Raw genomic sequence first — 12,888 nt, 5'->3', positions numbered from 1 at the left:
TATTAACACAAATCTATTGGAGCAGTATTTTCATTTTACCAAAAGGAGTCATTGATTAGCTTAACAGAATTTTTAGATCCTTTTTTTGGTTTGGGGTTGAGATGAAAGCTTCCAGCTCTAAAGTTGCTTGACATAAGGTTTGCAAACCTAAAAAAGCTGGAGGGTTAGGCATTCCAAACTTAGAGCAGGCAAACAAAGCAGGAATCATGAGGCACATTTGGGATTTGCAATGTGGAAGCTTAGATAGAATTTGGATTAGATGGTGAAATTCCCACCTTATCAAATCTAGAAACTTGTGGTCACTAAAAATTCCACACTCTTGCTCATGGAGCTGGAGGAAATTACTGTAGTTAAGGCATCCAACTAGGCTTTTAATCAAGCACAAGGTTGGTAATGGAACTGGTACATCATTTTGGTTGGACAATTGGGCTCCAGGAGGTCGACTCTGTACTAGGTTTCCATCTTCTGTTCTCACTTTGGCTGGCATAAATGAAAGCACCACTCTTAATACATTCATTGACAGAAGCTACACTTGGTCATTTCCATAATCACTCACAATCTTATTCCAGAGTTATTGCTTATACAACCTCCATGTCCAGCTATCACTGATAAGAAGGTTTGGACTGCTTCACCTATTGGACGTGTAATACCCCGAAATTTTAAAGAATGTATTTAAATTAATTTTGTGTTAGGTTAATTAATTTTATTTATTTGTGCATACTACATTATTATATTAGGTTCATTTAATTGTGCATGTAAATTAATTGTGTATGTTAAAATAGTAAATTTGTTCATGTAAATATGCATGTATTATTATTAATAATTTTATTTGTTGGTTATGCTTATATTAATCATTATTAGTTAAGTAAAGTATTATATTTGTGTTATATAGTATTATGATGATATAATATATTATTTTGTAATAATAATAATTATATTAGTTTAATAATAATAATAATAATAATAATATTAATAATAATATAATAATAATAATTATAAAAGTTTTATTAATAATAATATTAGTAATAATAATATTAGTATTAAATCAAGGTAATGATGAAAAATTAAATACTAGGATAGAATTTCATTTACTATGGTAGAATGGTGGATCAAATATCTTGATTAAAGATAGCATTGTCTTAAAGCCATATAGGTAGGAGTATGAGAAATGGGTGAGAAGTTATTATAAATAAGATATTTGTAATATTTATATTATATATTTTGTATATAAATTAACTAGCTTGCCTTAGAAGAAAATAAAGGGAGTTAGAAGCAAAGTATAAATTCTAGAGAGCTATTTTATAAGAGTGAAAGGAAAAGAGAAAGAGAAAGAAGCTTGGACCGGTGTAGGCAATTTTACCCGACTACGCGCAGACCGGCGGATTTATTTTAAATCCAAAAAGGCAAGTTATTATCTACTTTTCCCCTTTGAATTAATAAATTAATTGTTTAGCTTATTTTTATGCATAGAGCCAAGGTTTGGAGGTTAATAAATTATTAATTTTATTTTATTAAATTAATGGAATTTTAATTATATAGGATGGTATATATTTATTTAATGTCCTATGAAATTAATAATGGCTAAAAATAATTAAATAAGACTTTAGGGATTTTTCTAGAATTTTCTAGATTTTTCCGGGCATTTTCTGCAATTTCCGGCGACCTTCCGGCGAGTTTTCCGGTCGCCGGCAGTGGGGGAGACGACCGGAGTGATCCGGTGCGACGCGGCGCACCATAGGAGGGCGTACGCGCGCATCCTGGCCATTAGTGGAGTCTGATTGATCCGGTGCATCGCGGTCCATGATACCGCGGTACACCCGGATCCGTGGACGTTGGATGAAGGAGATGTAGGTGGATTGATCCGGTGTGGCGCGCACGTAGGAAATCTGATGCAACCGACCAACCAGCACACGCCGCGTCAGCAAGGCACCCCTAGTGCGCGCGTGGCAGTGCGTGGCAGCGCGTGCGCGCGCGTGGGACTCTCCAGACGCGCGTGGGAGCGCGTGGCTGACGCCAGACGCGCGTGGAGGCGCGTGGGAGAGTGGGGAAGGTTGGGCTGCGCGTGGGGAGGCTCTAGGAGGCGCGTGAGGGCGCGTGTGGGGTCCCTACAGCTGCTGGAAATTCCCAGAATACCCCTAGGGCCTGTTTTGTAAATTCCAGAACCTTAAAACTTGGATTTTTAGGTACTGTGTTGGTAATTACGGGTTTAACGGGCCACGAAATTATTATTTTAACACCCGTTACTTATTCTTATGGCCGATTAATCTTTTCTAAGCATTTATTGGCTCGTTCGCAGTACGGATACTAATGTGATTTATTTAAACGACATTGTTAAATATAAATAGTGTTATTATCGTATTTAATGGTATCAAACATTACTGTTAAATTAAATAAGGCCATGGTTTTAATCAGATAAATTATCCATGATATCTTATAGGATGTTTATACTGTTAATTGATATATATAAACCATGAATATTATGCTGTGTGCATTTCAGGAAATAAATGGACTGTTTAATTATGTCGCATTTATATTATATGGATGTGTTGCCATATAGAACCATATGAGCTGGCTAATAAGTTTAGACTCATTTATACCTTATGCATTCGTTGCGATAGACAGATGTGTGGCTGTCGGGGTATGTGGTTTAATATTATTGGCATGTGTTGCCTAATTGACATACTCGGTATATTTATTAATATTGTTGGCATGTGTTGCCTAATTGATATGCTCAGTATATTCATCAGTACTTTGCGAGGTGTTATCACTGTGTAGTTCGTTATAGTCTGTGTTGTCAGTACCGTGTACCATGTATAATAGCTGATTTCCCGGGTAGGGAAAGGCGACACTTGACCACCTAGTGTGAGTCTAAGTGATCACCGTCTATTCTGGTTGAGGTCATGTTATACATTGGATAGTTCCCATAGGATGTATACAGATATAGTACTCATCCGATTCATAATGATTAATTTATTTGATTCTCTGATTTGGGTCATAGTAGAGAGGACTTGCTCGTGGGGTTGACCCACCATTGTTGTTATTTCAGGATACGGTCAGTATCCGTTTCAAGGCTGAGGTTAGCAGTGTGGGACCATCATCCAAACTCATCTACTCTTACGATCCAGTGCAGGGTAGAAGTTTTATGTAATACTTCAGTTTCAGTTTTTATTTACTTTTGACGTTGAACTCTCAGGGTTATATTTAGGGATCCCTGACGTAGGATTTCCAAGTTGTAATGAAGTACTGTATTAAATAAAGGATGGATGGATGTTGTATCATTTAATGTTTCTTTCCTGCCTAAATTCTTTTATTTCCATCATTTTGTATTCCATGCTTGTATATTGCCAATTGTTTTTGATATCCCTCGTTTTTCGTGTATAAGCCTGATCAACTTATGCGTGGAAAATGTGGGGGTGTTACAGTTGGTATCAGAGCATTCCAGGTTCGAGTGTCTTAGGGATCTGTGATTACTATACTTCCGCGTTGTGTATTCTGATAATTAGAGCCTAAGTATTAGGGTTCTTTGTATTCTTTTAGTCGGTCCATTATAATGTACTGACGTTAGATTTTTCTGAATTTAATAGAATGATGTCTCGGCGTGGGACAAGGAATGCGAACCGTCATCGCAGTATTTCCCCAACTCAAAATGAGAATCAGGAATTTTCTCCTCAAGTTGCTGATATCATTGCACGAGCGGTGGCAGCAGGAGTAGCATCTGCTCTACGAAACCAGCAACCCCCTCCGATAGTACCTGTTCCTGAACCAGTGGCACAGCCAATGTCGTGGGACAAAGTTCGTCACTCGTTCATCCGGGGAAATCCACCGACATTTGCGGGGTCCACAGATGTCTTGTTAGCATATCAGTGGAAACAGGAGAGCGAGCGTCATCTTCGGATGGTAATCTGTACCGAAGTGCAGAAACAGATGCTGGCTACGTTTATGCTGATAGGCAATGCATTGCAGTGGTGGGAGTCTATTACTACTGTCGATGAGAGGACCAGATTGACGTATGCTGAATTTCAGACTCGCTTTGACGGCAAGTATTTTCCTATGTCAGTTAGATCAGCGATGAAGACCGAATTTCTGGATCTGCAACAGGAAGATATGACTGTGGCTGAGTATGAACAGAAGTTCATAAATTTGTCATTATTTGCACCAGAGGAGGTCAATACGGAAGAAAAGAAGAGAGACCGCTTTGTGAAGGGATTAATATGGCCGATTAAAGTGGTGATCTTAGGTAGTCCGGCATATACTACTTATATCCAGGTGGTTAATGCCGCCTTACAGCACTGCCAGATGAGGAGTGATTACCGGAAGTCCAAGGGAGATAAGCGGACTAACCGAGACTACCAGACAGGGGAGAAAGGAAGCAGTAGTGGTGCCAAGTCCAATGATCGGGGCAGATTTCAAGGACATCAAGCTTGGAAGAAAAACAAAGGAAACCTAGATGTGCAGAGGGATGGAGTCCCTAATCAGGGTAGACAAGGCGGGATACCTCAGACCGGACAGGAACAGTGGTCGGGAAATCAACAGAGAAGGCAGGCAGGTCCTTTTACGGGACGTTGTTATCACTGTAGAGAGATTGGGCATCCGGCCAAGATGTGTCCCAAAGCTAAGCAGGGACAGTATGGGCAGCCGAGACCTAATCAGCCGTTACCTCTACCGGCCCCACCAATGCCACGTGGGCAAGTTCAGAATTTTCCGGCACTTCCAGCACCACCATTTCCTCCGGGACAACCTCCACAGCAATTGCATCATGGCAGAGTTTATAACTTCATGCCACATAATGCGCAGGCTCCTCAGGCTATTGAGGGTATGTTTTCTATACATGGTAGAACTGCTCGTATACTGTTTGACACTGGTGCATCACATTCTTTTGTATCTAGATCTTTTGTTATCTTATCTGGTATGACGACTCAGTTATGTGACCAACCTCTTAATATTTATACACCATTGGGAGTTGGCGCAATTTTACGAGAGTATAGCGGTGATATCCTTATAGATATGGGCCGACTTCGATTTCTTGCAAATTTGTTAGTGTTAGATATGCATTCGTATGATGTTATACTTGGGATGGACTGGTTATCTCAGTACCATGCTCAGGTTAACTGTTACGAAAAGTCTATTGTATTTTCTATACCAGGACAGGAGATGTATCTTCTTGTTGTACCACAACCTGATAGAGGGCCTAGCACTTATTTATTCGTTCTTGAGGAGGACTCACAGGAAGCGACTGCGGTATCTCTTGACAGCATCCCGGTAGTACAGGAATTCCAGGATGTATTCCAGGAAATTCCAGGCTTGCCACCTAGTCGAGAGATAGATTTCGTTATTGATTTAGCTCCAGGCACTACGCCTATTACTAAGGCGCCGTACCGAATGGCACCAGTGGAGATGCGAGAGTTGAAAGATCAAATTCAACAGTTGCTCAGCCAGGGATTTATTCGCAGAAGTACTTCACCATGGGGAGCACCAGTACTGTTTGTAAAGAAGAATGATGGATCTCTTCGTCTTTGTATTGATTACAGAGAACTGAACAAGGTCACTATTCGCAACAAGTACCCGTTGCCCAGAATTGATGACCTGTTTGATCAGTTGAAGGGAGCTACTTACTTCTCAAAGATCGATTTGAGGTCTGGTTATCATCAGCTACGAGTCAGAGAACAAGATGTTCCAAAGACAGCATTCCTCACAAGGTACGGATCTTATGAGTTTCGTGTTATGCCTTTCGGTTTAACGAACGCTCCAGCTGTCTTTATGGACTTGATGAATAGAGTATTCAGAGAATACTTAGATCAGTTTGTCATTGTTTTCATTGATGATATTCTGGTTTACTCTAAGTCGGAGAAGGACCATGCCAGACATTTACGCACAGTATTGCAGACACTTCGAGAACATCAGTTGTTTGCGAAGTTTGAGAAGTGTGAATTTTGGCAGAAAGAGGTCAAATTTCTAGGTCATGTAGTGTCAGAAGAAGGGTTAGCAGTAGATCCAGCCAAGGTTGCGGCCGTTATGGAGTGGGGACAGCCTACCTCACCGACAGAGATTCGCAGTTTTCTGGGATTGGCGGGGTATTATCGCCGGTTCATCCAGGGATTTTCCAAAATTGCGGGTCCACTTACTCATCTGACTAAGAAGAATGTACCATTTGTATGGGATGATTCTTGTCAGACTGTTTTTGCTGAATTGAAGAGCAAGTTAACTTCTGCACCTGTCTTAGCCACACCTCAGAGTGGAATCGAGTATTTAGTATTTACCGACGCTTCTCTGAAGGGTTTGGGTTGTGTGTTGATGCAAGAAGAGCGACCAGTTTCTTATGGGTCTAGAAAGCTTAAGCCTCATGAGCTTAATTACCCGACTCACGACCTAGAGCTCGCCGCAGTGGTTTTTGCCTTGCGTATTTGGAGGCATTATCTTTTGGGGGAGACTTTTCGATTGTTTAGCGATCATAAGAGTCTACAGTATTTGTTCACACAGAGGGAACTGAATATGAGACAGCGCAGATGGTTGGAGTTCGTGAAAGACTATCATTTCTCTATTCAGTATCATCCAGGGAAAGCGAATGTTGTAGCAGACGCACTCAGCCGTCGACCCTATGTTAGCCTTTCAGCTTTGTTTACAACAGAGTGGGATGCTTTGAAGACGGTTGATGAGTTAGCAGACGCTTTTATGGCATGTGTGGTAGTAACTCCTTCTATCATTCATCAGGTCATTCAAGCGCAACTCTCAGATCAACAATGTATTGATCGGGTTTCGGAGTTAGCCTCCGGAGATGTTCCTTTTTATTCTATAGGGACTGATGGAGGATTGAGGTACAAGGGACGTTTAATTGTGCCTTCAGCTGATAATTTGAGAAATGTTGTGATGAGAGAGACACACACTTCTCAGTTCTCTGTACATCCAGGGGGAGACAAGATGTATCAGGACATGAAACGCCAGTTTTGGTGGGCCGGCATGAAAAGAGATATAGCTATCTTTGTCTCTAAATGTAGCACCTGTCAGATGATTAAGATTGATCATCAGAGACCGCCAGGATCGTTACAGCCACTTCCCATACCGGAGTGGAAATGGGAGAGTATTTCCATGGACTTTATAGAGGGATTACCTACTTCACAACATAATCACAACTCTATTTGGGTCATTGTTGATAGATTGACCAAGTCTGCTCACTTTCTGCCTGTTCGTTCAAACTTTACGTCAGAACAGTATGCTAAGCTGTATATTGCAGAAATGGTGAAACTTCATGGTGTACCATTGTCCATCGTATCAGATAGAGATCCGAAGTTTGTATCAGGATTTTGGAGGAGCTTTCAGCAGGCTTTGGGTACAGAACTATATCTTAGCACTGCTTATCATCCTCAAACAGATGGACAGACTGAGCGAGTTAATCAGATTTTAGAAGACATGTTGCGGGCATGTGTTCTTGATTTTAAGGGCAATTGGGAGGAATATTTGCCGCTTTCAGAGTTTGCTTATAACAATAGTTATCAGAAAACTATTGGTATGGCACCATTTGAGGCTTTGTACGGCAGACCGTGTAGGTCTCCTGTCTGTTGGCTTGGAGTTGGTGAGAACAGCTTTCTGGGTCCTGAATTTATTAAGGACACGTCAGAAAAGATCGCTATCATTAGGGATCGGATGCGTACAGCTCAAAGCAGACAGAAAAGTTATGCTGACCGTCGAACTCGTGCTTTGGAGTTTAAGGTTGGTGATCAGGTTTTGCTTAAGGTTTCTCCCATGAAGGGAGTAATGCGGTTTGAGTCAAAGGGTAAGTTATCGCCTCGTTTTGTGGGTCCTTTTATGATTACAGATCGGATTGGGGCAGTAGCTTATCGTCTGGCTCTACCAGATAATCTTCATAGGGTACATAATGTTTTTCATGTATCTATGCTGCGAAAATTTCTACGGGATGAAGATCGATACCAACACATTGATGTGGGTGAGATTGAGTTGCAACCCGATGTAACCTATTTGGAACAACCTTACTGTATTCTCGATCGTAGGAATCAGATACTGCGCACGAAGACTATTCCATTAGTACGTGTACAGTGGAGCCATCATAGTGCTACAGAGTCTACTTGGGAACGGGAAGATATTATCCGTGCCAAGTATCCAGAACTTTTTAATACAGGTATGTAGTGAATTTCGGGGACGAAATTCCTTTATTAGGGGGGGAGAATGTAATACCCCGAAATTTTAAAGAATGTATTTAAATTAATTTTGTGTTAGGTTAATTAATTTTATTTATTTGTGCATACTACATTATTATATTAGGTTCATTTAATTGTGCATGTAAATTAATTGTGTATGTTAAAATAGTAAATTTGTTCATGTAAATATGCATGTATTATTATTAATAATTTTATTTGTTGGTTATGCTTATATTAATCATTATTAGTTAAGTAAAGTATTATATTTGTGTTATATAGTATTATGATGATATAATATATTATTTTGTAATAATAATAATTATATTAGTTTAATAATAATAATAATAATAATAATAATATTAATAATAATATAATAATAATAATTATAAAAGTTTTATTAATAATAATATTAGTAATAATAATATTAGTATTAAATCAAGGTAATGATGAAAAATTAAATACTAGGATAGAATTTCATTTACTATGGTAGAATGGTGGATCAAATATCTTGATTAAAGATAGCATTGTCTTAAAGCCATATAGGTAGGAGTATGAGAAATGGGTGAGAAGTTATTATAAATAAGATATTTGTAATATTTATATTATATATTTTGTATATAAATTAACTAGCTTGCCTTAGAAGAAAATAAAGGGAGTTAGAAGCAAAGTATAAATTCTAGAGAGCTATTTTATAAGAGTGAAAGGAAAAGAGAAAGAGAAAGAAGCTTGGACCGGTGTAGGCAATTTTACCCGACTACGCGCAGACCGGCGGATTTATTTTAAATCCAAAAAGGCAAGTTATTATCTACTTTTCCCCTTTGAATTAATAAATTAATTGTTTAGCTTATTTTTATGCATAGAGCCAAGGTTTGGAGGTTAATAAATTATTAATTTTATTTTATTAAATTAATGGAATTTTAATTATATAGGATGGTATATATTTATTTAATGTCCTATGAAATTAATAATGGCTAAAAATAATTAAATAAGACTTTAGGGATTTTTCTAGAATTTTCTAGATTTTTCCGGGCATTTTCTGCAATTTCCGGCGACCTTCCGGCGAGTTTTCCGGTCGCCGGCAGTGGGGGAGACGACCGGAGTGATCCGGTGCGACGCGGCGCACCATAGGAGGGCGTACGCGCGCATCCTGGCCATTAGTGGAGTCTGATTGATCCGGTGCATCGCGGTCCATGATACCGCGGTACACCCGGATCCGTGGACGTTGGATGAAGGAGATGTAGGTGGATTGATCCGGTGTGGCGCGCACGTAGGAAATCTGATGCAACCGACCAACCAGCACACGCCGCGTCAGCAAGGCACCCCTAGTGCGCGCGTGGCAGTGCGTGGCAGCGCGTGCGCGCGCGTGGGACTCTCCAGACGCGCGTGGGAGCGCGTGGCTGACGCCAGACGCGCGTGGAGGCGCGTGGGAGAGTGGGGAAGGTTGGGCTGCGCGTGGGGAGGCTCTAGGAGGCGCGTGAGGGCGCGTGTGGGGTCCCTACAGCTGCTGGAAATTCCCAGAATACCCCTAGGGCCTGTTTTGTAAATTCCAGAACCTTAAAACTTGGATTTTTAGGTACTGTGTTGGTAATTACGGGTTTAACGGGCCACGAAATTATTATTTTAACACCCGTTACTTATTCTTATGGCCGATTAATCTTTTCTAAGCATTTATTGGCTCGTTCGCAGTACGGATACTAATGTGATTTATTTAAACGACATTATTAAATATAAATAGTGTTATTATCGTATTTAATGGTATCAAACATTACTGTTAAATTAAATAAGGCCATGGTTTTAATCAGATAAATTATCCATGATATCTTATAGGATGTTTATACTGTTAATTGATATATATAAACCATGAATATTATGCTGTGTGCATTTCAGGAAATAAATGGACTGTTTAATTATGTCGCATTTATATTATATGGATGTGTTGCCATATAGAACCATATGAGCTGGCTAATAAGTTTAGACTCATTTATACCTTATGCATTCGTTGCGATAGACAGATGTGTGGCTGTCGGGGTATGTGGTTTAATATTATTGGCATGTGTTGCCTAATTGACATACTCGGTATATTTATTAATATTGTTGGCATGTGTTGCCTAATTGATATGCTCAGTATATTCATCAGTACTTTGCGAGGTGTTATCACTGTGTAGTTCGTTATAGTCTGTGTTGTCAGTACCGTGTACCATGTATAATAGCTGATTTCCCGGGTAGGGAAAGGCGACACTTGACCACCTAGTGTGAGTCTAAGTGATCACCGTCTATTCTGGTTGAGGTCATGTTATACATTGGATAGTTCCCATAGGATGTATACAGATATAGTACTCATCCGATTCATAATGATTAATTTATTTGATTCTCTGATTTGGGTCATAGTAGAGAGGACTTGCTCGTGGGGTTGACCCACCATTGTTGTTATTTCAGGATACGGTCAGTATCCGTTTCAAGGCTGAGGTTAGCAGTGTGGGACCATCATCCAAACTCATCTACTCTTACGATCCAGTGCAGGGTAGAAGTTTTATGTAATACTTCAGTTTCAGTTTTTATTTACTTTTGACGTTGAACTCTCAGGGTTATATTTAGGGATCCCTGACGTAGGATTTCCAAGTTGTAATGAAGTACTGTATTAAATAAAGGATGGATGGATGTTGTATCATTTAATGTTTCTTTCCTGCCTAAATTCTTTTATTTCCATCATTTTGTATTCCATGCTTGTATATTGCCAATTGTTTTTGATATCCCTCGTTTTTCGTGTATAAGCCTGATCAACTTATGCGTGGAAAATGTGGGGGTGTTACAGGACGCTACAACTTCAAGCATACTACTGCTCACTTAGCGAGGCACCTTGATAAGGTCCCTTGGTTCAACCTAGTATGGAATTCCCCAATCATTCATCGGATGAAATTCAACTTGTGATTGGCAGTCCAATCTAGACTGCCAACACTTGACTGCAAATCCATAACCAAATTCCAAAACCTGTGTCCACTTTGCTCCAATGCAATGGAATCACATGACCATTTGTTCTTCACCTGCTCCTTCATCTCGCCAATTTGGAAGTTCATCAAGGACAAGTGTCACTTCTTAACAGTGATCACAAACTGGAGCATGTTGGTGCAGCTGGTAAGTTTCATGTGGAAGTCCAATTCTCCACAAAATTTGGTTAGGAAGATATGTCTCTTTTCAATTGTTTATCACACTTGGAAAGAACGCAACAGTAGAATCTTCAAGAAGGGAAACTGCTCACAAAGAACTCTTCTAGCCAAAATCACTTACTCCATCACCTCAATTCTGAGACTGGGATTTCTAAAGGATTGCACAGCCTCGAGATCAATCCTCTTCGAATGGAACCTCCCTCCGTCGTGCTGCAGACCACCTCCTTGCCTTCCAGATTGCTTGACTTAGCCGTTATTTCGGCTACAAACACTCACTGGAATTCATTCTAGGTGTTCTCATCACTAATGGTCTCGATGACAGTTAATATGACTCACTTTTGTTATTTGAATGGGCCTGTGCCTTGTTACCCATTTGGGCCTGTTTTATCCTTTTTGTATTTGTGCTTCGGCCACAAACTTCGTAAATACTTTAAGGGAAAATTTAAAATATCACTACTTTATTTTACATATTTTAAAAATGGCTAACTTTTACAAAGTATTAAGTTTGATCGCTAACTTTTCGAATCTAATTACAAATTTATACTAAAACACTCTTTAGATATTTTTATGGTCCAAAAGGTCCCTCTCTTAATACCGTTGTTGTCTCTTTCTTTCAAACTCTCCAGTTGTATTGAAGTTAAGATGGATATTTTCATGCTACACATTCCAACGAGCTCCCAAGCAACAGTGAACACTTCGGCGAGCTCAAAACATGCATGGTGTTTCCGGTGATGGTGATCGGATAACAAGCTCCAAGTCCACGAACTTCACACCGAGCACACAACGACGAAGAACTACAGTAAGCTACATCGACCAAACAATAACGTGAAAGCTTTGGCATGTAGTCTCACCGGAAAAACTCCATGCAAAGAAGAATCATCTCTGACAACGACGTGTAGATTGCAGACCATAGTTATTCCGGCGTTGAGAGACCCAGTTCGTACCGGCGAAGACAAAACCACCGGTGAGCTTTGAATTCCATGAAATCCGATGAGACCTGATTAGCAATGCCCATTGACTCTGGCAATACCCAACAACTTGAAGAACATGAACACCAGCGACAGTTCTATGCTTCGACGTCCATAAAATCCCGCAAGACTGGGAAAGCTTCGTTGAACTATACCCTCCATTATTTCCGGTGACAAACTCCAACGGTGGCGATGCCTCTGATCTCCAACGACTCCAAGCACTTCAATGGCGGAGATGCCTCTAATCTTCGTCAGGACACGGCAGCGTTCAAAACCAATAGACAAGGGGAGAGCCACCTGTTTGTAGAAAGAAAAGAGGGATCTTTCTCCCGCAAATACTAAGTAAGATCAGGAACCTTCAGGTGCTTTTGAGTGCTGTACCTTCGGTTTCAGCCTTTTACCCAGATTGACTCAATTGCTGGAATTGGTCTTTACCCAGATCTAGGACTTTACGTTGTAAGTGTAGACGCAGGTGGAAAAGAAGGTCTCACTCGAGGTGCGACCAATCTCACTGATCTTACTAAGCAAATATGAGTTGCAACAGATGGTCCGAGAACGTTGCTTCACGCTACATCCCGATTGGAGAGTTTGACAGACAGAGACAAC

This window comes from Cornus florida, unplaced genomic scaffold (assembly GCF_030987335.1).
Source record: "Cornus florida cultivar Cherokee Brave unplaced genomic scaffold, ASM3098733v1 CherokeeBrave_3.0.0_Hap2_Chr10, whole genome shotgun sequence".
In the NCBI taxonomy this organism is placed as follows: Eukaryota; Viridiplantae; Streptophyta; class Magnoliopsida; order Cornales; family Cornaceae; genus Cornus; species Cornus florida.
Note: the sequence above shows the minus strand (reverse complement) of the source record.